The following is a 25,320-nucleotide window of genomic DNA, read 5'->3' as shown; positions in this document are numbered from 1 at the left end:
GGGTTCTCTCCGCCCACCCCCCCGCCAGAGGCCAGAGCTCAGAGCTCGGGTCTGAGAAAGTTCTGATTCACTGTGAGCATCGGTCCTTCCTGCTTCCCTCCCTCCCCAACTTTGCTACCTCCTCTTTTCTTCGGATGGTTGTTATTCTGCCCCTTCCAGGCACTGCTCCCCAACTCCCCCCAACTCCTACGGAAATTTCTCATCTTGGTATTCGAAACCTCCCTGTGTCTCCACACTCCTTACCAACTTCCCAGGCTGCCCTCGGCCTCACCTACCCCAGCACATTAGAATATGAATCATACTCTAAAGATGGCCTTCCAGTTCCTTCGCTTCCTAGCCTTACTCACATCCTCCACCTCAGCCTGGAATGTCTGCACTCCCGTTTCCTTCAAAGCTTAGCTGAATCCCAGCTTCCCCGCGAAATCCTTCCCAAAGTTCCCCTCTTTTCTCTCTGCTTCGCTGCCCTCGTTCCTCCTGTGCTGAGTGCCTTCATAGGTTCAGGGTGCCTTATGTGGTTCCCCAGGATGGCCTAGGACACAAGGAGCTTAATGACTGTGTACGAGGGTGGACTGGATTTAACTGCTGGCCCTTGGACCTGATCGTGCCTGGGCGTCAGTCTTGGACTGCAAGGGTCCTCTCACAGTGAAAGGGGCCGGGTCTAACTCCGGCAGGCTCAGGTGAACGCTGCCACGTGGTGGGGAGTATTGATCCTGGAGCCCGGCCATAGCCTTATGGGGGGGTGTGATATCCTTTACTTTTGCGTATGTTTGGAAATTTTCATAAATTTTAAAAAGAAAAGGGAAGCTTCATAAAACGGGGAGGGGAGCATCCCAACTCTACTTGAGTCAGCTTCCTCTGGGATGTAAGTTCGTGAGGGGAACAGGATGGCTGGCGTCTACTTGAGCCTCTGTTACTGCACATTTGGAGGACCTATAAAGTGGCGCTTACTTAATAGGATGCCAGGAAAATTCCCCAAAGGTGAGATTTTTCAGAAAGCAGACTTCTGGGATGCATCTTATGGGGGAGAGTCCTCCACTTCTGAAAGAACGCAGGCTATCACAACAGCAGGTCCACGAAATAACAACAGCTCTCTGGTGAATTGTTTTATGATACAGGATGAAACATAGACCGCTAGCTGTCAGGTACTGCATTTCTTGTGGCTTTGTACGAAAGTGTTCTTAATGACATTTCCCCTGTTTTTCTTTGGTGAAAGCAACGTGCTTTAAATTCCATCTGTGGTGGTTGGAACGACCCTGGTGTCATTTAAGAGACTTGGGATGTGTCTACACAGTACATGTTCTCCAATACATACTAAATGTTCAGGCAATTAGAAGAATGCTCCCGCCTCCACTGATTTGGAACAATAAAAACCAATTCAGGTTCTAAAGAGAAATGTTAGCCTCAAGTTCTTGGGGTTTTGGCTGCAGGAATGACAGAGGTCTCTTTGCAATTTAGTAGTTCATGGATAGGATCTTTCCTCACTTTGTCCTGCTCAGGTCAGAGCCATAATGTTTATTATAGCTACCATTTATGAGGCCCTACGAGGTTCCAGGCACTGGCTACATGCTTTACATGCATTCTTAATGTAGCACTTGTCCTAAAACAGAGCGATTTTTTTTTTTAAAGATTTTATTTATTTATTTGACAGAGACACAGTGAGAGAGGGAACACAAGCAGGGGGAGTGGGAGAGGGAGAAGCAGGCTTCCCGCTGAGCAGGGAGCCCAATGCGGGGCTCGATCCCAGGACCCTGGGATCATGACCTGAGCCGAAGGCAGACGCTTAACAACTGAGCCACCCAGGCGCCTCAAACAGAGTGATTTTTATCTTCACTTTTCAGATGGAGAAACTGGTAACACAACTAAGGAAGGGACAGGATGAGGATTTGAACCCCTGTCTATCTGAACACCCAGCCTACAATTTTTCCATTCTGCTGAAAGCTGGCAGGAACTTGAGATAGTAGCTCATCTGGGTTCTAACGAACCCTAGGCTTTTGAGGAAGTGCCTTAGGAATCTTTGGGGAAGGACGGGGAAGGAGGAAATGTGAGGGAGAGGCCAGGTCAATTGGACTTGGGCTCCACTCATTGGACTCAAACTAAAAGCTTCATTTCTCTTTTGTAGAGTGACTTTAAGTTTTGTTCGAAACAAGGGTTTTGCTACTAAAGAAGTATTTTAAAACTCTTGGTCTAGTTCAACTTCCTCATGAAAGAGTACAGAACTTGGGGGCCAGAGAGATTAAATGCCTTGCCCAAGATTTTATAAACAGGGCTGGCATTAACATCAGATGTCCAAGCTCCACCTGAAACCATTGGTCTCCCCATATGCTTTATCTTTTCACTTGTTAAATAGCAGGGAAAGGGAGAGATAGTTTGACCTGACTTCATTTCCTGACAGAATTCTTCATGACAAATGGAAGGCAGAAACACCTCCACTTCAGCGAGCTAGACCATCTTTGGCCTTTTGGCTCTAAGGCTCAAGTTAGTCAACATTGACCTTGTGACAAATTAAAATCAAGTGAGGAATTAAATATGTAATTTGTCTGGATGATATCAGGCTCTCTTCCTCTTTTCATTCAAATCCAAGTGAGTAGCAAAGGATACCATGGATCATCTAGCTAATTATATATATAGGCTTGGCCTGAGAATACTTTTGCTAGAAAACCGTTTATGTCTCCATATTTATTAATCCAGTCAGAAGCAGCTCTCTTCATATGAGACACAGTATGTGTGGCAAAGATTTTACTCTTAGAGGGGCCAAATATAGCCAAGGGAAAGTGGACTCCCTGCCCTCCCGAGTGGGAAAGCCTCCCCACCTGGCGAGCTTCCTTGCAGCTGAGCAGCTGTATCCACCTGGTCCTCAAACCAGGGAAGTTTCGCTTCCCTGTCAGACCACGCCGTCCCTGAAACAAGCGAACCAGATCCCGCCCTGGGAATCAAGGGACACCTCACCCTCTTGTTACTACAAAGCCTGTCCCCCACAGCCTTTTCTTGTTCACTCTGTTCCTGAATGCAACCTCTGTGTGGCTCTATGGGCCTGTAAGTGTCTTCCTCGCCTGGGCTGTGAGTGTATGAGACTAACAATCCGCTGTTGATCCCATGTGCGCAGTGTCAGATGTCCTGTGTTTGGTCATTCTAGAACCTTAGGTCAGGACTTTCCTCACCGTCAGGGTGAAGAGGAGGTGAACAAAACAATGACCAGACATGAATACTAATACTCAATGGAATTTTCAGAGAATTGGTGCCAAGCATCACTTCCTTTGGAGTGTGGCTAAGTGTCAGGCTATTTGCAAATAGGAATGAATTTTAACTGAAATTATGTCAGCCAGAACTGACCTTTATTAATTTCAAGGCCCTAGAGCTTTCCCATCTGCTCATTTTCATCTTTATCATTCTCACCTGGAGATTTTTGGGAGCAACAGCACTGTTCTCCTTCCTGAGGTGACTTAAGGTTAGCCCTGCCTAAAGGCAAAAGAATCAAAAGATGACCCTTCCATTCCTGTCATTTAAATCTTTACTAACTGCATTCTTTCGGTAAAATGTAGCAGAAAGAATTTTTCTCATCTCCGCAGACAAGAGATTATAATAAACAGATCTTTCCACCCCCCCATCGGAAGCATTCCAGTATTAATATATTTCCAAATTCTGAGCCCTAGAAACAAAGCTTTAGATGTAATTTCTTTTCCTATTCATGAGATTTACAATAGGAAGGTCATGTTTGTACTAGATTTTGGTTTGAAATTAATCTTCTTTTCTCCCCAGCATTTCTATAGAATCCAGGCACTTCATTATTTATTCATTTCCAAATATTAAATGCTTGTCATTCTTGAACAACGATCTAATCTTCCCTTTATGTGTGGAGAAACAAAGTTATGGAACTTGCAAATCATTGCCAGGGCATAGATCACTCTAAAGGTTATGGCTATCCATTGAATTTCTTTCCTCCACACATTCTTAGACCACAAAGTAAAACTATAAATTGTTTTGTAAGCAGCAAGTATAGCATCCTCTGACTATTAGGAAGTATTCACTAAAAGCTCATTTGCATTCTGCCTTACAAGAGAAACTTTATGGGGCAAATAAATATATTCAAACTCCACAACCAAGCCCAACGCCGAGGCTGTGCTAAAATCACCCCCCCCAACACCCTCTTTTCTGGCCTGTGCCTCATATGGATCAAAATATATTCTTAGTTCAGTTGAACAAGGGTTCATTTAAACCACATCTGCTGCTCATCAAACCTCTATTTTAGGAGTGGGGAATTCTTTTTCAGAGATAGATTCTGTCTGGAAGGTCTATGGCAGCAAATAGTCCTCATTAAATTTCACAACATTTTACCAACATATATACAGTACCCGCTTTTATGTGATTATAGAACCCAGGCAAAACCCTGCACCCCCACTTCAAAGGATTCCTCACTTGACTAATTCTAAAGAGTAAATTGATTTTCTCATCATTTGTTGTATTTGACAATAGAAAAGCTGACGCAGCAACATTGCTAACATAACAGCTCATTTCTATTCAAGGGGAAGGAATTTGCGTTAATATTCTTAATGACTGGCATCTTTATGAGAAATGTGAAATCATTTATCCTTAGCAATAACCTGACTGGGATTAAGAAGTACTTGGTACTTAGAACGGAAGTTATCTGTCAGGAAAAATTATTTAGACTGATGCAAATTAACTGAATAAATTGGCTTCCTAATTATGGTGTATATATTCAAGTTTGTTAAAACTGGTTTGAACTAAAGCATTTGGAAAGGATCTTTCAAGAGTGATCTGACATTCTGTTGGAGGAAAAGATAACACATTTATTTCACATTTCCTAAGGATTTCTGGAAATGATTTAAGAAGCAAGGGCATGTAAATCAAAGGAAAACACATTAAGTAAGCATGTGTATGTCTTGTTTATTTGGAACGGTGATAATGCCTTACAGAAAACATGCAGCAGCACGTGCATCACAATGCCCTAGATTCAAAGTCACCAATAGTGCTTTCCTGGGGGGGCGGCGGGTGTTTCCCGCCCTCTCAAGGCTGGCTTGGGCATAAGCCTGCCAGACAAATCTAAGAGATGAACACTTAGGCTGGCCCTTAACAAGCAACGTACAGACCAGTCTGTATTCTGTAAGAGTTTTCCACCCTTAATGGGCACAGTGTGCACACCAGTTAACAAGTTTTTATTGGAAGCTCAGCCTTCTCTTCCTCGCCAGTTTCACAGCCAAACTTCATTTAGCTTTTTACCAAAAAACCTAGTAAATTGTGGGAAGAAGCACTTTACCAGCGTTGGAGATTTAATGAGTCTGGAAAAAAAAAAGGTGTAAATTGCAGGAAAATGTAAACTGCTTTCACGTAATTAATGACGGGGTTTTACTGTTTGGCATTTATATAGAACTTTCTTTGGAGAGACAGCATTGATTTTGGGAGACAAACTGACTTGGGTCAAATTCTTAGCTCTACAGGTGTGTGGTATTTTCATCTAGTTCCTCTACTTATAACTAGAATGACTAAGAAAGCCTTAATGTGAATAGCAGTATCTATCATGCACTAAGTACTCAGTATCGTTCGATTTCTCCTCCTTTCCTGAGAGTCTTTTAGGGAGTTCATGTCTTAAGCATGAGTTTGGTATTATTTGCCCTGGCTGAGTAAGCGTTAGCCAAGGGGCGATCCTATCAACAGCTGCCTAGGTTCCTGTGTTTAAATATGAATATTTAATTATATAAAGGAAAACAATAGGGATATCTTTAAAAAGGCAGTGATTGATAATCATTAGCAGTAACACAAATGTTACTGTTGTGACTTCAGCCTGAGGGACAGTTATTCAGGGGATCAGGTAAACTCAGGGTGTTGAGGTTTGTGTTAGAAATCCTAACAAAGCTTTTGCTACAAAACAGTGGGTTAGAGAGACGTAGAAAATATGAACAGAGGGAACGTCATCCAGGAAATTCAGTATGTGTCAAATTCAGATTGTCCCCTCCAGTGTTTTGGTGAGCAGGCAAAGGAATAAACTGCACATACAAAGACATATACACCAGAGAGAGGAGCTGGGGCAAAGCGCAGGTGCGCAGATCGGGCTGAGAAGATGAAGAGAAAGCAGGAGCCATGTGGGACAGAGACCCGGACATAGCCGACTGCAGAGTGTGCACTCTTCGAGGGCTGCTGGTGGAGGATGTGCGGAGACCGAGACAGGAAAAAGTCTCATTCTGCAGAATCTGCAAGTACCTGTGTCTGGGGCTGGCAGGTGCATTAGTAAAAAGAATGAGAGGCTAAAGAGCCAGAGCCTGAGGCAAGGATGGTGGACAGTGAAGGGAATGATAATGGGCCTTTTCTGAGAAGAACTGCTCTATGCTTTAAACCGGTGCCGAGCTGAGTAACCTGAGACCTGATATGTGACTGACTTCCCCGAAGGCAGTTTTTACCCTGAAATTTCCTTACATTGCAGTAAGGTTAAGTTGTGCACTTAAGATGTCTGTGTGCTGTGCTCGTATGAGGGGGCCAGGATGGGAGTCATATTACTAATGGAGGAAGGAAGAAGGTGAATGTGGTCTTCTCACTTCTCAGCTCACCTAACCATTCTTATTTGAGGAAAAATGTATACAGATGAGTATTATTGAAAACTTTGGAGTGGGAAGAAACCACAAAAGGGATGGCTGAAAGTGTGGGTTGGAAGAAGAGAGGGAAAAATGTATATTGTATATCCTACCGCTTATCCCAAGCTCACCTCTTTCCTGACTGGTCCCTTCCTACATCATTGTTCAGTGGGTGCCTGTGAGGGCACCTTGTTTATTTTATTTTGTATTTATTTATTTGACAGAGAGAGAACACAAGCAGGGGGAGCATCAGGCAGATGGAGAGGGAGAAGCAGACCCCTTGCTGAGCAGGGAGCCCGATGCGGGGCTCGATCCCAGGACCCTGGGATCATGACCTGAGCCGAAGGCAGATGCTTAACCGACTGAGCCACCCAGGCACCCCCTGTGAGGGCACCTTAGAAAGTCAGCTGTGTTCACTTTTTATCCCAATTGGTTAGAGCAAAGAGAAAAATTATAAAGTCCAATTGGCAGTAAGACTGAGCATCTCTTTTTGTCATATAGACAAGAGATGATCATCTAAGAGGTTATCCAGACAGTCAAAAGCCACATCTGTCCAATTATCGACAGAACAGTTCAATGTTCCAGGGAAAAGCCTTTTTTAAAAATGTGAAATTTGTTTCTTTTATTATTTTTTTTCTCTCTGGCTTTGAAAAGCTGTGCTTTGCTATAAACCTGAGGTTTGGTGAATTGAACCAATTTAATTTAAATACTTTATATTTAAGTATTTAGATCATGACATCTTAAAAGCTTTTTAGAACATCATTCGTTCACTTAGCAAACATTTATTGAATGCTTCACATGTGTCAGGGGCCGCTGTTGATGTAACTAAGATGTGGTCCTGCTTTTTCATCCATACGCTTTTCCATACAAACTATGTTCTTGGAAAGCATGGTGTCACTCACAGAATTTAAAAATTACTGGATATATGATACAAGAATTGGTTAAACTATCAACCAAGCTTAAAGAAAAAAAATAGAAATGTGGAATAAGGATGATTTCATTCATTAAGTGGGGTCTGGAGTAGTCCAGGTGCTGACTTGGTCCCTGGAGGTCAACCATATCAGTCACGTGAGTCAAGCTCTCAGATCCCGTTTCCTTGTTCACATGATGGGGACTCCAGGTCACAGAGTTGTTGAAAAAAATTAAATTAGATGATATATATATATAAAGCACTTACTTGTACATGGCAGGTAGGTACTTAATAAACCTTAGCTGTTATTATTTGTATATTAGTAAATAAAACACAGGCATCTTTCTCAGTCATTTTGTTCTTTAAAAGAATGTTCTTTCTTTCTATGGCTAAATACAACATGAGCCCAAGAAGATTTAGATATGATCATTCAGGGTATAAAAAGGCATTGGAACATCAAGAGGATGTACTGGGAAGAGTACCGGTTTGGTAATTTTAGGACTTGAGTATCTGTCTCTGGAATAGGACTGCTGTTTAGTGGCTATGAATAATGATGGTATGCTGCCTTCATAACTTGTTTCTTAATCTGTAAAATGGGTCCAATTCTGCCTGTGTTACCTACTTCGTTCAAGGAGTTATGAAGATCAGATAAAGTAGGATTGTAAAAATGATTTGCAGTGGGTAATATGATAAATAAGTTACAGTTAAATAATGAGTTTTCCTGGGCTAGGGTACTGATTATTGGTGATTGACTGGAGAAAGATGTGATTGTGGTTTATAAGTACTTGAGGTAGAAATTACTTTTCAATTTATATAGAAATAAATGATAAGTTTGGAGGAAGTGTGGAGAAATAGAACACCTGGATTCTAGTTCTTCATAGTGCCTCAGATCAGCTCTATTTGCCTATGTGAATTATTTAACTCCCCGGTGTCTCTCTAAAAAAATTTGTATTTGAAAATAATTACCAAAAAACCCCACTGAGGTCTGTGGAGTTGAGCTAACTTATAGAAAAGTTGCAAGAATAATTTACTCAGGTTCATCTGTTGTTAACAGTTTGCCCCAATTCCTTTATCAATTGCTCACTTGCTCTCTCTTCCCTCCTCACTGAAATATATAGAGAGATAAATATATATATATATATATATATATATATATATATATTTTTTTTTTTTTCCCCCTTGAACTTGATGGCAGTAAGTTACATACATCATGGTCTTATACCCCTAAATATTTCTCAGCGTATATTACCTAAGAATGTTGCTCTATTTCTAATTCTTTAAAAGGAGCACCCATACTCCACAGGGTTGTCGAAATCAGCTTTATGTTTGACAGCACTGTGGGAAGTATAAATTGCTATGTAAAATCAAAGGGTGTTTATTTCCTAAATTGGGAAAAATCCAATTACATAGAACTTCAGAGGACTTACAAGTTGTGGTGGAGTACAGACTGAGAAAGTGCATTGTGTATGTCTGCAACAAGCTGAAGATGAGAGCGAACTTTCGAGTCTCTGTGGTGAGTGAGAGAAACAACAAAGATGCTCTCGCACTTGGCGACAGAACTTTTGAGTTATATTCCTCCTGCAAGGGCTTGAATCTTTATGCTGTTTTTTTTCCTTTCACTTTAACTGTTTGCCATTCTGGGGTGGTATTTTTTGGTGGAGATGATGAGCATGTTCGAGAAGGCAGAACTAGAGCGCTGTAAGTAGTTTAGTTAGAGCTCAGCTTTACTTCTTCGGTCCTTCCTTCAAGTAGTGAACATGACCTGTTTTATTTTCATTATAGACAACAGCTTGAAATACAAATAGGAAAAAGGAAAGCTCAACGTGCAAGCTTAGTTGAAGAGAGTAGGAACTAAGTTTTCTCATGAACCAAAGAAATCATTTTCCTAGAAACCCTTTTCAGCGTTTGCTGTCATAAGGTTTAGCTCTGTGACAAACAGGTAATTATTCTGCCACATTATCTTTACATTCTCAGCAGAATTCTCCCTTTCATCAGAAGTTGTAATACTGGTAAGTTTGATTTCTTTATAATTCCAACCAGATTTGTGATCACATTCTCCAGTGGAGTGAAATATGACCAATAACTTAAAAATATTTGTAAAAATACTGCTTTTCCACTCACATATTTCTTTCATTGCCCTGCAAATCATAATGGCTTCCTTTGGATACTTACAACAACAACAAAAAAAGGAAATCTAGAACACATTTTAGAAACAAAACTGTTTTTCAAAAAGTCAAAACCACACTTAAGTATTCTAAATTAATCTTTTATTTTGCATTTTTAAATTGTTATTTTTTATAATACAACATGAAAAATATAAGTGAATGACTAAGAAATACATTTATAATCCAATAATGATTGATTTTACTTCCCTTATAGATAAATCAGTTTTAAACATAAATTATACAGATATATAGTGGTATACACTCATGTAGTTTATTAAACTATGAAGAATATTGCTCTTAAACTTCTCTTGGGAAAATTCCAGTACCTGAGTAAGGATTTCAAATGTTTATTTCTCAGTGAGGTGATGTTTCTGAGGAACAGCTCAACTAATGCAACAAGGTTTCCTTAATACTGAGAAAATGTGATATATTTTGAATCACTTGAAGCCCAGAGCAGTGAAATAGAAGTTAGACGACATGAATTCTAATGCTGATTATTTCACTCACTGCCTCTTTAGAGTCAAGTTTGTCCTATCTCAGATTCAGTTTCATGCGGTACAGAAATAACGTATATGCTTTGCTTACCCCAATATTCCAATGATTTAGTTCAAGTAACGTTTTCCTCCAATGTTTTGAAGGAATAATGATTACTATTGTCATCATCATTTGGGTAGCATCCTTTTAGCATAGTTAGAACATGTTTCCACAAAGAAGGTTCTCTACACTAAAGCTACATAACTTTCATATGTAGCAACAGTGCTTGGGTATTTGTGTGAGAATGGATTTTCTGCAAGGAGTATACCTGAAAAATAAATGCTTTTTTTTTTTTTTTTTTTTGGTATTTATTCCAGTCTCAAGAATTCTCTACAGTACCTGATTATTCATCATAGCACTCAGCAAGAGGGTCCATGGTCACAAACAGAGCTGGGCTCATATCTTCACATTCTTGTTAGGTCCTAATGTATAATTGACACATGAACTCCCTTTGGTCCTGGTAGAATTTCACTGACTTGCATTTCTTGGTGAAGCCTAGCTTGTAGAAGTTTCTCTGGGAAATATGAGTTTTGTGATTTTGGGTGGGTCTTTGAATAGCCTCCAGGCCTCAGTTTCCTGGATTTTACTTAGATGATCTCTAACCTATACCTCTAACATTCTGTGTTTCTTTTTTTTTCTTTTAAATTCCAACCTCTGGGGCACCTGGCTGGCTCAGTTGGAACAGCATGCAACTCTTTTTTTTTTTTTTTTTTAAGATTTTTATTTATTCATTTGAGACATAGAGATACAGAGGTAGAGAGAGCATGAGCAGTGGGAGAGGCAGAGGGAGAAGCAGACTCCCGGCTGAGCCAGGAGCCCGATGTGGGGCTTGATCCCAGGACCCTGGGATCATGACCTGAGCCGAAGGCAGACGCTTAACCATCTGAGCCACCCAGGCGCCCACATTCTGTGTTTCTATAGTAACTTATATATCTTTCCTGGAAAATCTATCCCTAATTCTAAAGTATTTTTAACAGCTACAAGAAAAAAGATCCAGTAGCTTTGACAGAATGTGTGTTAACTTCCTTTTACTTTTGCGTAATTTAAAGCCTGTCATCTGACTGGCTAATTGTCCTACAACTGAGAATTCAACGCCTAGCCAAAGAATTTTTACAATCAAATCCTACTACAAAATAAAAGAGAGAGAGAGAGAGAGAGAAAACCAGGATGATTTATTATGGAGTTTATAGGGCATTTTAATTGATGCTATGCTACAGGTAGTGAATATATTCATTCAGATGGCACAAGTCTATATATCTGTCACTATCTCTGAAATTCTTGTCTAGCCATAATTTTACAGGTCCTTAGAAACAGACTTGTCACAAACTCCTCAGTTCAGCTCTCAACGAAATTAATTGATAACATAGAATCCTGAGTGGTTGGCATGTGAGTGACACCCAGCTCTACAATTTCACATCTAATCAAGGAAGATGGGAATTCTAGTTGGCCTATTGTCTATTTGAGTCTGTTTCTGGATGGAATCCAGCTGGCTCAAATGCAGCCCTGGAAAGTGATGTGGGCAGAAGATGGAAAGACAAAAAAATTAAACCAGAGAACCAGCACATAAGAGAGTACCTTCCACATTATCCAAAGAATTGCCTGGTGTAGCTGTGGATTTGCTGCTGATAGTTGGCTAAAATTTCTCCATAACCAAAATGCAATTTTCTGTCCCAATTGTCCTTGAAAATCTATGAAGAATAATGATAAATGCAAAATTGTACCTAATTAAGAGCTAAAATTAGATGACAAGATTTTAAGTGGTGAGCACCTATGAGAAGGAATAGTTCTGTTATTGGAATAGTTAGGAAAAGAAAGTTCCAGGGACGGAATGGGGGTGATTTTTCTTCAAGAAAGGGGTGAAATTTGGACGTTCAGAAGCATGACGGGAAGACAGCCCCAGCCCAGAAAGCAGTATGAGCAAATGCTTAGTAGTAGAAGTAAGTGGCATAAGTTCTAGAGCTGCTGCATCAGCTTTAGCGAAGACAGAAAGTGTAGACGTCAAGTGGGGTGGTTATAGTGGAGAAGATTATGCAGGTCCCTACATGCTGATATCTTCTTTAGACTGGACGCTGTAGAAGATGGACAGATGGCTGTTTTAGGGTAATAGCAGGACATGGGGAAAGAGCCCTAGAGGATGGTCAGCTTAACGGTGGTGTGTAAGAAAAGTGGGAATAAGAAAAAGATAAAGAACAGAGCTCGATTTAGCATGAGGTGATGCAAAACTGGATTACAGTCCTTCCCCTTCCCCTCCTCCCCCCACCACACCTTTTGGTTTCAAGGAGAATGTTTTCTTTATTTAGGCTTGTTTTAAGGGAAGAGCAGAGTTTGCCAGTAAAGAATAATGTAATCTAGCTGAGGGGGGGTAGGGGGAGTGGGGGTGGGGGAGGGCAAAATAAAGGCAAAGAGGTGGTGGGGGGCATGCTCCCGAAAGATTAGCTGATGTGTTCAGCATAACGATACTAATGGTAGCCAAGTTCTAGAATCCAGGTTTTTGATGTTTTTTTCCACTGTACCATCCTAACTATAATACTACTGCATCATTTAGTGAATTTTATTTCATTGCGAGTAACATTTTAACTTATTACTTGCTCAGCATGAAATATGATTTACCTGAAGCCAATGAGGCAGTCCAGGTGGTATATTCTAAGCTTCCACAGGGGTTATGACAGTGGCAGAAGCAATTGTAGGAACACCTCCAATTCCACTTCTGAGACTACAATAATGGTTGATCAGAATGGTAGATCAACAACGGATAGCTATTTTTGGAGCAAAATGGCTAATGAAAATAATAATTGTTATATATGAAACATATAGAATATTTTCTTTCTGTTTTTTGTCTTTATTTTGGTGTCAAAAAAGTGACTCTTACAGAACATATTTTGACTTCATTGATATTTTTCCCTCTTCCTCACCACTTAATCTTTTTTTACAAGGACCACACTTCTATTCAAGACATCTTTGTCCCTCTGAGGTGGGTCTAGAAGTTGAACATGTAGGGGTAGAATCCTGAATTGAAATCAGAATTTAGATGGTCTAAAATTAAGAAATTTACGAATATCAGCTCATGTTCCATACCCGAATCTCCATGCAAGCACACTAGCCCACTGACCTAAGGGGGTACGAGATGAAGAGATCTGACCTGGTCGTAAGCTTGGCAGCAAAGCCCAACTTTTGTGCTTGCTGCAGATGACGTTTATTGATCTAACTATGGCACTTGTGTATTATATCTTTTCCCCTTGGTTCATTAAACTGGCTGTCTCATGGAGTACCAATTAAATCATTAGCCATTAATAGCTTTCAAATATAAACTGGCTCATGCCAATTAGACCATCATGCATGGCAACCCTGAATAAGAAATGGATTACAGGTGCTGTTACTTAGGTTGGCATTTCTCCCATAGGAACCAGGGAACATGGTTCAGAAAACTCAGTTGAGTAAAATAAAACAGGCCAAAGTCTTCATTAAAAACTTGAATAGCACCCAAGTCTCTTTTGAGGAACCAGAATGCTGTCAAGTCTCCACAGGTCAATGCTATTCCCACAAATTTCTAATAATAAGACTACATTTTAATTCCAATTCTTGCTGACTCAAGTAGTGCATTCTTTCAATCATGCTGCTCCCAACATCGAGTGCCAAAGTTTGAAATGGCAAATACAATCTTCTACTTGTAATAAACTTATACCTAATCCTGAAAACTATTCCTCGATTTAGTAAAAGGAAGTGACTAAAGCATTACTCTCCTATTTTGAAGAGGATCTTAACATGAGGTGTGGCTGAACAAATAAAATAAAATAAAAGGGTGAAGTGAGAGGGGATAGAAAGAAAAGTAAGGGGGTGGGGAAACCTTTCTCAAACCTTAAAATTAAGAATGATTTGTCTTTATAGTGAATGCAGAAGGGAGTGTCTGTATCATTTGTAAAACAAATCATTCATACATTCTGCAAAAGGATGTCCAACTCATCTCTTCTAAAGTAGAATCTGAAGTTTCATGAACAGAAGCAACTTAAATATTTCATTTCGCCTTGCCTCGAGACTCTCCTTAAATTATATGTCCCTCTCCACCAGCATTTTCTCAGTTGCAAGAAGAGAATTATAGGTATTCTAGAGAGATAGTTTGTTATTCTGAGTTGAAAATTCATTACTTCCCCCCAGAGTTTAAAAACACTATTTTCTTAATCTGAGAGAAGATCTTTTTTATCTAAGGAAGATGTCATTAAAAAAGAAAACAGTTAAGGGACGCCTGGGTGCCTCAGTCGGTTAAGCGTCTGCCTTCAGCTCAGGTCATAATCTCAGGGTCCTGGGATCGAGTCCCACAACGGGTTCCCTGCTCAGCGGGGAGCCTGCTTCTCACTCTGCCTCTCCCGCCTCATGCTCACTCTCTTTCTCTCTCTCTCTCAAAGAAATAAATAAAATCTTTTTTAAAAAGATAATTATGCATTCTATCTTATGTATCATCAGTGATCAGAAAATTCGATTTCATGTTTATATTATTGAGCATTTATATACACACATATATTTGCCATGTTTGTATTATAAAGTTATCCCAGGCATAGTTATTAATTTACAGATACCAGATAAACATTTGTTCCATAATGACCATTGTCACGTTGGAAATTTATGGTATACAAAATGAAATTGTACTTCCAGCACTCCCATTCTCCTTGGGTGGTGTCACCATCCCCCTGTTTGCTGGGTTTGATACTTCAGTGTCATTCTTGTGACTTGTCTTTCTTTTGTCCTCTATTTGACCGATCACCAAGTTGTTGACACTGTTATTTATTTCTTCATAACGTTTCTTACACCCATCCTTTCCTCATTCTCAACATTGCCATTGGGACTGGGCAAACTTTTTTTTTTTTTTGGACTTTTGGTACCCTCCCAATTGTCTTGTTCTCTCTCTCTCTCTTAATCTCTCTCTCCCCATTCCTGAAAAACCTACTGCTTAAACTTCCTAAAGCACCTGTTTAAAGTCCAACCTGTCTACTTGATGTGTCAGAACACTCTAGAGTTCAGCCTAATGTAGCTCTCACATGACATGCTTAAGACAGACAAGGGTGCAGAGTAGAGGCATTAGAGGACCACACTCTTTCTCCTCCTCCTTGCTCTTCTCTTCTTCTATCACTCCTCTTTCCTCCTTTTCTCCCTTCCTTTCTTCCTTCTCCTCTTTGCCTAGTGACCGCCTTCATTGTATTCCCAAAGTGCATCTATGCAAGTGCGCTGGTTCAAAAATGCTGTGTCTTTTTTTTTTTTAAATGTTTTCCTTTATTTATTTTTTTTTTTAAAGATTTTATTTATTTATTTATTGGAGAGAGAGAGAGAGAGAGAAATAGCATGAGAGGGGAGAGGGTCAGAGGGAGAAGCAGGCTCCTCGCTGAGCAGGGAGCCCGATGCGGGACTTGATCCAGGGACTCCAGGATCATGACCTGAGCCGAAGGCAGTCGCTTAACCAACTGAGCCACCCTGGTGCCCCAAAAATGCTGTGTCTTAATGTGAAATTGACAGACCTGGCTTAAGTTCAAGTCCTTACCCAAGCGGAGCTTTCCACCATCTTGGAAAAAGATATAGCTGTGGGAGCGCTTACTGTGGTCTACGCCCTGTGTTAAGCATCTTACTTTGATTATCTCACTTAACCTTTATAACAACCCTTTTTGGTAACCATATCTCCATTTTATAGAGAAGGAAGCTGAGTGAAAGTGAGGGTAAATAAACTGGCTCCACACAGTTTGTAAAGATGGAGATGACAAAGTCTGGCCCAGCTCAGGTTCCTGCTCCTCCAATAGGGGGCTCTGTTGACATCCTTTATATTTAATTAGAACAAATAATTGATACTTAACCACCACATTCTTTGCATTACTACTAAACAATTGTTTGTGTGCATGTCTTCTCCTCACAGCTAGGCTGGATATTCCTTCAGGGCACGGATGGTGTCCTATATTGTTTTGTATTCCTCTGCACACTGGGATAGAAATACATGGGAAGCTCTCAAATACATATGGAATAAACAAATTAACAATCAATGGAGCTCTCTTAAGCTCGTTCCTTTCGGCTCCGATTCTATTTAGAAGGCACATCATGGCTATTCCTTAGGGCATTAGCGCAACTGCTAAAAAGTCATTTCAAGGGCGCCTGGGTGGCTCAGTTGGTTAAGCGACTGCCTTCGGCTCAGGTCATGATCCTGGAGTCCCTGGATCGAGTCCCTGGATCGAGTCCCGCATGGGGCTCCCTGCTCGGCGGGGAGTCTGCTTCTCCCTCTGACCCTCCCCACCTCATGCTTTCTCTCTCTCTCAAATAAATAAATAAAATCTTTAAAAAAAAAAAAAAGTCATTTCAACTGCTTGGTATTGAGTATATCCCCCCAATCTTTTTTACTAAATATAGATATTATATATGAAAAAGATGGTGACAACACATGTGAGGCGTCTAGGGGTCTCAAATAACAAATATTACATCACCTATGCTTTTATTCATCTGCTCTATTCAGAACACTTTTCTTTCTCTAAGCAGCATGAAGCTCTCAAGAGAAAAAAAAGGAGCACGTGACTTGCAGGGGCCGCTTTGCTGGGATGCACTTCTTATACATGAAAGTTAAAAGCCAAAGTTTCAAGAATATCTGGACGCAATGCCAAGCACATCTGTTTGCTCAGAACTTCTATTCAGGGGAAGATTGATTATTGGCAGGTGAAGGTTAAGAGGGAAGCTTTAAACTGGCAGGAAGTCTATTCAGAGGACATGTTATATTATAGAAAGGTGATTTTGGTGCTAAGCCATATTAGTGATACGAGTTTGAAGATAATATCCACAGGTGCACACTTCTAAATTAATTTAATAAATGCACACTTGGCATGCAGTTAATCTTTTCTCACCATGACTCTGGTATAGCTAGTATCTTATAAGAGTCTAACTTTCAGTTTTATTTTAAATTAATATAGCAGGTCTTACAACAACATGCCTGAGCCATAACAACACACCACGAAACTGGACAACAGACAAAGCTCTCTGCAATTCTGATTTCTATTTTATCCGTTAGGAGTGTTCTATTATTGCTCAGAAAAGTGGGACAACTCTTAGGCTTGATATGGTTTGGGCTTCTTTCATCAAGCGATTCAGAAGGATTCTCCTGAGTTCTTGAGACAAAGTGATTTTCAGTTTTTTATGAAGGGAAAAAGTTCATAGAGTATTAGCTCTATTTGCAGATGGGAAAAACTGTAACACAAAGTCATACTAGCTCAGGGTTTCAGTTAATTGTAGCAACAGCACTAGTATCTAGAAAGAGCAATCTGTGGCTGAACTGAAGATCTGGGCAATGCCAGCAAAAAAAAAAAAAAAAAAAAAAAGAAGGAGAAGAAGCAGCAGCAGAAATACGTGAAGGTCTATAAAAATCTCTATCAGAGCCAATGGCTTAAGAACAGAAAATTCAATTATTGTAGTTTTATAACATGCTTGGGTGTGTGATAAAACAAGTCCCCTCCCCATCTTACTATGGTCTTCTTCTCTTACAAAAATGTCGAGGCTTGCTCATGAGTTTATTACCCAGATGAACTTTAGAATCCTTATTTTACATTCAAGCAGAGTCATCTGGCTCTTACCAGTCCCCCAACTCTGCTCCCACTGCCAGTCATCTCACCTTGTGTGAAAATGTCATTAGTATTACACAAAATGTGGAGATTAATTTTGGGACACTTTACTTCTTACAATGAGTCTTTTTTTTTTTTTTTACCCAGAAATATGGTGTTCATTTATTCTGTATGGCATTTTAATATCCATCTCCCCCACTACATTTAATAGTGGTGTGTCCGAGTCCCTTGGATTCACATTTTCAAAAAATGCAGAAATAGCGTCTCACAGATTTATAGCTCTGCAGTTAAAAAGAAAATCGGAGTATAAGGAAAAGTTTTACCTTTGAGGGTGAAGTGGAGAGCTACATTTTATTTATTTATTTTTTAATTAACCAGGTTTAACAGATGATTGTGCAGTAGTACAAGAATCACATATTTTGAGGGCAAAGAGAGCACAATTAGTTGCTGTAGCTGAGGGGAGGTCGGGCAACATAACTGTCAATGAAGGTTCTCTAGACATGTTTGCTGGGGGGAGGGGGGATCTCCAGAAATACTGCCCTTTATCCTAGAGGAGTTCCAGTTTCTTTCCTCTCCCTGGCCTGGGGCAGGTGCAGACCAGATGACCAGGATTGGAAAGAATATCCTTTGATCTGTCCCAAGATTCTGAAGACTGCAATTGAATGACAGTGTCCACGGACGTGTTTGTGAGGTGGCACTCAGTGCTTTGTGAGATCATTTCTCAGCTGGTTGCCCTTCTGGGGAAAGGGCACAGAGAGAAGGCTCAGTGTGTGATGGTGGGTGCAGAGTTTGGGAACAGAACAGAGCTCAGGCTAATTGCTTTCAGCTTTTTTGTGAAATTTGGTTTGGAGGTGAAGGACAGCGAAGGTCCAAGCCCCTTGTTTTGTCTAAATGGTATCTCGCTTTACCAACTACTTCTGGAAGCCTGACCTGACTTCTACAATGTTTTGCCAAGTTATTATTTCTTTCTAAATAGTGGGCCCGAAGGAAGGAAGAGGAACACATAACCCTGTGGTGAATTCAGCTCCTTGCTGGGGTCCACTGCTCCGTCCCTTTGTTTCCCCCAGTGCTGCAGCCCAGTGCCTGCTCTTTATGATCCTTTAGTGCAGGACCCAGGACTCTGCTCCTCCCTGCGAAGTGTATTCAACTGTCACCATTGTCCCCACAGATCCATTAACTCAGTTGCTCCAAACTCCTAATGCCAAAAGCGGCCCCCTCCTCCATCTCCCTCTCCCACTCCCTCTCCCCTCCCTCCCTTTCCCCTCCTTCCCCATCTCTCCCCAAGTCCACCAATCTCACTCTCTTGAGCTCCCTTCCCCTACCCCTGCCTTTGGTGGCAAAAAAGGAAAGACACACCATAAATACATGAAATTAGTGACTTACATAACTGAGGTGAACACAGTCATGCATCCTGGATCTGTATCTATACTTACCAACCTTCCTTCTCTCCCATCTATTGCACATGCGCCAAGCTAGGTGCTTTGCGTGTTTTCTTCACAACATCCTCAAGGTAAAGAATTCTGTCTCTGTCAGGGGCCTGAACGGTAAGTCACCTGCCCAAGGCCACTCAGCTACAGAGAGGTGGTCCCTGGATTAGAACACAACTCTGTCTGAACCCAAAGACTATACTCACCTGCTTCCAAAATCATGGTTGAAATTTTATACCATAAGGGGCAGCCAATAGCTGTAATTTCTACCATAGTTACAGGAAGCTGAAATAGATGGAGATCTGTCATTATAATACTCAAACTTAATTTGGGGCAATAATTCCACATTCTGTTTAAGTGGAATTTTTTCTAAGCTACCCCAAAATACAACCAATCAGGGGTCATCTTTTTTTCTTCTTTTCTCTCGTGGGTGGAGATGGCTATTAAGAGCTGGCAAATAGGTCTAAAGTGGGGTAACCAGAGAGTAAAGTGCCTTGAATGTCCCTGTGAGCTAGTCAACACACACTTACTAGTATCTTCCATGGGAAAGAAAAGTGGACCAAGCCACTCCGTGTCTCAGGAGACTTCACCCTACCCGAAGAGTCAAGGGATAAAATGGCAAAGTAGAAAACATCATAAGAAGAAGGCGAATGCACCAAGTGCAACCATGGATCACTAATGGTCAGCTTCAAGGGAAGGAAAACATTGTGAGATGTGGTGGTTGGGGGTGGCTTCTCGGAGGAGATGGGACTTAAGTGGACATTTTGAAGGATGAGTTCAGAGAGGTGAGGAATGTTCCACACACAGCCTCACAAACGTAGAACCAGAAGGAAGGGTGCCCACGAGGACAGACTCTCGTTTCGTATACAAGCTAGAAAACTGGAGTGGTTGGGTTCAGAGAAGAGACCAGGAGGGGGTGGGAGCCAGAGGGGCCACCTGGGCTTCAGGGAACAAGAGACTTGAGCTATTGTGTTGATTTGGTGGAAGACACGGTTGGAGAGTTGGGACCAAATAACAGATGGCCAGCATGTCATGTGAACTGCACTCTGTGGGTAATGACGGCCCACGTAGTAGGAATTCTCAGGTCAGAAATGCTTTGATGGAAGCAGAATTCTAGGAAGCTCAGTCTGCAGGGGTGGACAGAAGAGGGAAATGGAGGCAAGCGGACCTGCTAGAAGGCTGTCGTAATGACCCACATGTGACGCGATCCTTCTGGAGCGGTGGCTGCAGGCCAGATATGAGAGATGTTCTAAAGGAAGGACTCACGGAATTTGATGACACATTCGCTATGGGGGTGACGAGGATATTAGAGAGAAAAAAAAGAGCTAACAGGCTAATTCTCCTCCTTCCCAACATATTGAGATAGAATTGAAAATACTTTAAATAGGAAACACATTTCAGAAATACTTTTTCCAAAAATATCTTCTTTCAAATGCCCCCCTCCCCCATGCCCCGCCCAGGGATCTAACCTAAAGTAAAGGTAAATTTACCATATGACCATAGAATTAATTTCATACATGAGCTTCTTTTCCCTCAAAGTCAATAATGATGCTAAAAATAATAATCTATTTAGAGTCCGCACCTTAAACATTTTAATCCCCTTAAACGTACTCCACGCTCTCTACACAAAAATATTGTACAAGGGAAAAAGAACCAGATGTCCTGACCTGACCCACCGGTTGGCCTCATCCACATGGCAATAGTTGGAGAAAGCTCAATACTGAGTGTCACAAATCTTGCTTTATGGATTCGTAAAGAGTAAACCATTTTAAATCTAAAATACAAAAGACTGCAACCCCCATGCATTCCCACATGGACATACAGTCAGGAAAGGAAATGCAAAGTGTCACCCTTGACACTTGTCTCTACTATTAACTACCACAATAGAAAGGACCACAACAGTCTGCCCGAAGCCACAGAAGTTTCCTTAGAAGGAAACAGAGAAGAGCCCCCTTAATTCTTTGATGAAGTTTCCCACTCATAAGCTAGCACGAGGTCAGTGAATATTTGGATTCATGTATTTTAGTTTTCCACTCCGCCATAAAAGTGGATTTTGCAACTTACTGAATTGAGCTTTCAGATGGCTTTTCGCCTCTGAGATAGCTCACTGCGTGCCCAGATAGCAGGACGCATCCACAGTGCAAATGGAGATCTGCACTCCCGGTTATTTTCCCTTCACCGGGAGGACCAGCCTTGGCGCTCAAACACTTTTCCAGCTGTTGGGATACTGATGGGAACTTCATGTGTGTTACCAGCTCAAGTGCTGTCAGGAAGAAACCAAATGTCAAACGGAGGTATGTAGAAGTCACCATAAATACGTCTCCGAATGTTTACCATCTGGAACCGTCGATTTAGATTTTGACAAGCAACTGGAATTGCCCTGTGGGCACTGTCTTTTAAGCAGAGCCTTTTAGTTGTGCTAAGTAACTTCATACTACTTTAGCCTTGCAGGGGGAGGGATGACACACCCCTTTGCCTTCTCAAGGTGTGAATTTATTATTTCTCAATCCTTCCTTTTTTAGCTCCATCCTGCCTAATCCTGCACACAATGGATTTTGTGTGGGGAGGTGGGGGGTGGGGAGAGGGGTGGAATTCTCCCAGATTGTCAAAATCCTGGGCAGGCAGCCTGGTGGTCAGTCTGCAACATGAATGACATCTGCTGTGGGGCTCCCACCGCTAAACGGAGCTTGGCTTTGTTAGATGCCATCACACCGCATCTCCGTCCTGTGAGGAGAAACTTTACTTTCTTCCGAAATAATTCTGTGAGAGTGAAACATGGCCTGGGTGGTCAGCACCGTACCTGCTACCTGTTGTGCTTGGAGTCCCAATCCTAACAGAACCCGGGATATGAGTTTGCCTTTCTGTCTTTATTTTTTTAAGCCCCAGTTCCATTGTAAAGCCATAATGGAATGACTGGAATTCCAGAAGACTTCAGCTTATGAACTTAGTCCTATTTGGGTTATGTAATATTGGGAATCGGATAATACTTGGACGTAATAACTGCCTGGTTATTTATGAGGAGACTTTCTCATCGAAGGCTTTGAGACTATAACCAGAGAACACTGTGAATTGCAACTAAACACCATACTGAAATATTGTTTTAATCATAACTTTTTAAAGAGAAGATGAAAAAATATCAACTGTCTGGCTGCGAGAAAAAATGTATACTACAAGTGGAAACGTAATTTTACAGGCATCGTTATGCAGTTGCATACAAAATACACAAAGCTCTAGCCATATATCCTGTTGTTCAGCCTATTAAACAGCTCCTATTTCAGAATAGCTTCTACACAGTTTTATTCATTGAATTTCTCACCTGCAAAGGGTAAGGACAGTGTTGGGTTTCTCTACCGAATGTGAGAGCCCAGTAGGAGCAAGAAATCCCGAGCACCACAGGTGTATGAACATGGGTGTAGGAGGGCAAGTCTGCCAGGGGGCCAAAGAAGTAACTCACTGACTCACCTAGCTCGACCAAAAATTTGAAAAATGAAGATTTTGGTTTTTGATCCCTGTGCAAACAAGGCATCGGTTTGAAAGGCCTTCTTTGTATCACAAATTAAACGTAGTATATGCGCCCCATTGTTACGCTCAGTTCAATGTAATTTTGGTGGGTGCTGCCGGCAGAGTGGTTACGGTACCAGCTACGCGCAGATATGATGACAGCTCATTTTATGTTGCTCAGGCACCGGATGACCATTAATTTCCAATGACTAATTTATAATTAAAACCTTTTTTTTAAATGTTTGTTTATAACCCAGCCAGAAAATCTATTTCCATTTAATTAACACTTCAGATAGCCTGTTTAAAACCTATAAATGTAGTGACTTTAATGATCCATTACAGAGATTCGACTTTAGTTTTCAATGACTTGTAAAACTTTCACAAACAGATCTGCAAATGAATTACCTCCATCAGCTCCCTGCAGCTGCAAGAGGATAAACTCCGTTAAAGAGCATTTTCCTACTTCCTCCTTTTCTGCTTTTCTTCTAGCTCTAAGCATTTTTGTTTTTAAAGCCGATCTATCAGCTGCTCAGAGGGCAGCTTCTTCTCTTAAGGAGTTTTCAATATCCAAATTTTGCTAGAAACCCTTGGGTCCATCATAAATCAGACATAATGCACCTTTAAAAAATCGGTTACGAAAGCATTTCCATCCCTGCCAGCAACTCAGAAATAGACTCCTAAGAGGATCTTTATAAACTGAGTGGTAAAATGCAGCAGTTTGGAGAGTGAATTTTAATTCTGAAAGCTAAAATAAAGGCTTTCTTGGCCTGATCCATCCTTTATGAACAATTTAGAGCTCCTGTTTTGGGTAGGTAACGAGACTATTGAAGCGTACAAATACCACTCCAAAAGACATTTTCTTAGCTACACCTTCAAGAGCAAGGCATGAGGAGTGTTAGTTCTATAAAGACGGCCAAGCACCAAGCTATGTTCACTGTTATCTGTCCACCATACAATAGCAGCATTGATAGGATTGCAACAACTGGCTTTGACAAGTGTGCTGCGTTAGCATTCCATTCAAAACTATGTTAAGAGAGAGAGAGGGAGAGAGAGAGAGAGAAGCGTTCAGTGTCTTTTACTTTACCTGAAAAAACTGCCTTTCTTGTGGCTGCAGAAAATGAATTCCTCCTCTTCTTCTTCCAAAAGCAAAGTAGTTTCCTTGCCTGCAGCTCGCACTTGGAGAAGACCACACAGTTCCAGCAAGGCAGGCTTCCTGCTCCTAATCCCCACTCGAATGTGATGACACACACTAACCCCAACCATCTGGTGAAACACGTCCTCAAGCACTCAGCACAGTGGTGTCTCAAGACGGGCTGCCCAATCCAATTGCTGGGGCTGGGTGTCTCTCACCGACTGGAGGCTGAGGGCAGGACTGAAACTGGAGGTCTGAGAACTCCCAGTCAAGTAACCTGAGATTTCAGAGAGAAAGGACGGCTATAAAGAGAGGAGAAGTGGGAGGTGCTAAAGAGAAGGTGGAGGGAATGAATTATTCTGGCGGCCAGTTGTGCGTTACTTTTCACAACTCCTTGTGCTCCCCGGGGACGACTGGGACCCTCCGAGGGATGCACAGAAACACTACAAATCTTTTCCTGCCAACCTGGGGAGGGCAATCTTCCCAGCGAGGCACCACCCCCCCAACACACACACATACACATACACCACCACCACCCCCAGGAGATAAAAGATTCATCCTGACATACTGATAATGTGTTAGTGTAGGAGTAGTTTGCACTGAAATGTGACATCTACATTTGGAGATCTAAACTCCTACCTTCCTTTGATTAGATCATGGCTGCCTCCAACATTCCAGGAAGAAAGGCGGTGGGGGCACAGCGAAGAGCAGAAACTGATCTATTCCCACATACAGCTCTTCACTGTTTGCCACAGGCTGAACTTCAGAAATAGTCAATGAAAATCATTTTAGTTTCTCCTCATGTAACATAGCACACACTCCCACAGATAAAGGTGGCTTTTTTAATCACTTGCTGCTTTCACAACATCTCTTTGTAAAAGCTCTTGGTACCAGAGGGCTGCACTCTGTCATTGATTATTTTTATTGGCTTCTGGTTAATTGCACTTATAATGTCCATATAGCTCAAACAGCTCATTAACAATTTTGCTTTGAAATGTTTTCAATTTTTGGTCATTTTAATACCTCCTTCTTATGTGCATGTCTTTCTTTCTTTCTTTTTCTTTCTTTCCTTTTTTTTTTCCTTTTTTGAGTTCTCTGAACTGTTTTCCAGAACTAATTACTTTGAGAGCAGTCTGAACCAGAAAATGGCTATACTTGTTACAATGTTTTAAGGAGATATCTGGAAATAAATTAATTGCCACAAATCTCAGCACTTGAAAAACGCCATCAGGCTTCTGAGGAATTTCGATAATCTGAAAAGGAAAATAGGAATTTGAAATATTATCAACTCCCTGACAGGGTCTGTGGGGAGCCAACATTTTAAATATTGCACCTTTCGAATTTCTTTGAACTGGGATGGGGAGCGCTGGCAGAAAAACCCCAAAAAACTTTAAATTTGTCCCAAACATTAAAATCTACACTACAAATGGGTATCTCATGTTTGGAGTGCCAGTATCACAAAGAGAATTATTTCAGTACCTAGCAAAATTGACTTG

General features: G+C 41.2%; 1 protein-coding gene across 1 annotated transcript in view; it reads right to left on the bottom strand.

Moving 5' to 3' along the window:
• Window positions 1–24,077, bottom strand: part of SULF1 (sulfatase 1) — a 176,526-nt gene extending 152,449 nt beyond the window's left edge. The window contains exon 1 of the mRNA XM_035011299.1: window positions 23,777–24,077. The gene's annotated coding sequence lies outside the window, so the exon portion shown is untranslated. The remainder of the gene's footprint in view (window positions 1–23,776) is intronic.
• Between the last annotated feature and the right edge of the window lie 1,243 nt (window positions 24,078–25,320).

The sequence above is a fragment of the Mirounga leonina genome, unplaced genomic scaffold (assembly GCF_011800145.1).
Source record: "Mirounga leonina isolate KUSES-001 unplaced genomic scaffold, KU_Mleo_1.0 Mir_165, whole genome shotgun sequence".
Lineage (NCBI taxonomy): Eukaryota > Metazoa > Chordata > Mammalia > Carnivora > Phocidae > Mirounga > Mirounga leonina.
Note: the sequence above shows the minus strand (reverse complement) of the source record. Positions and strands in the feature narration are given on the sequence as shown.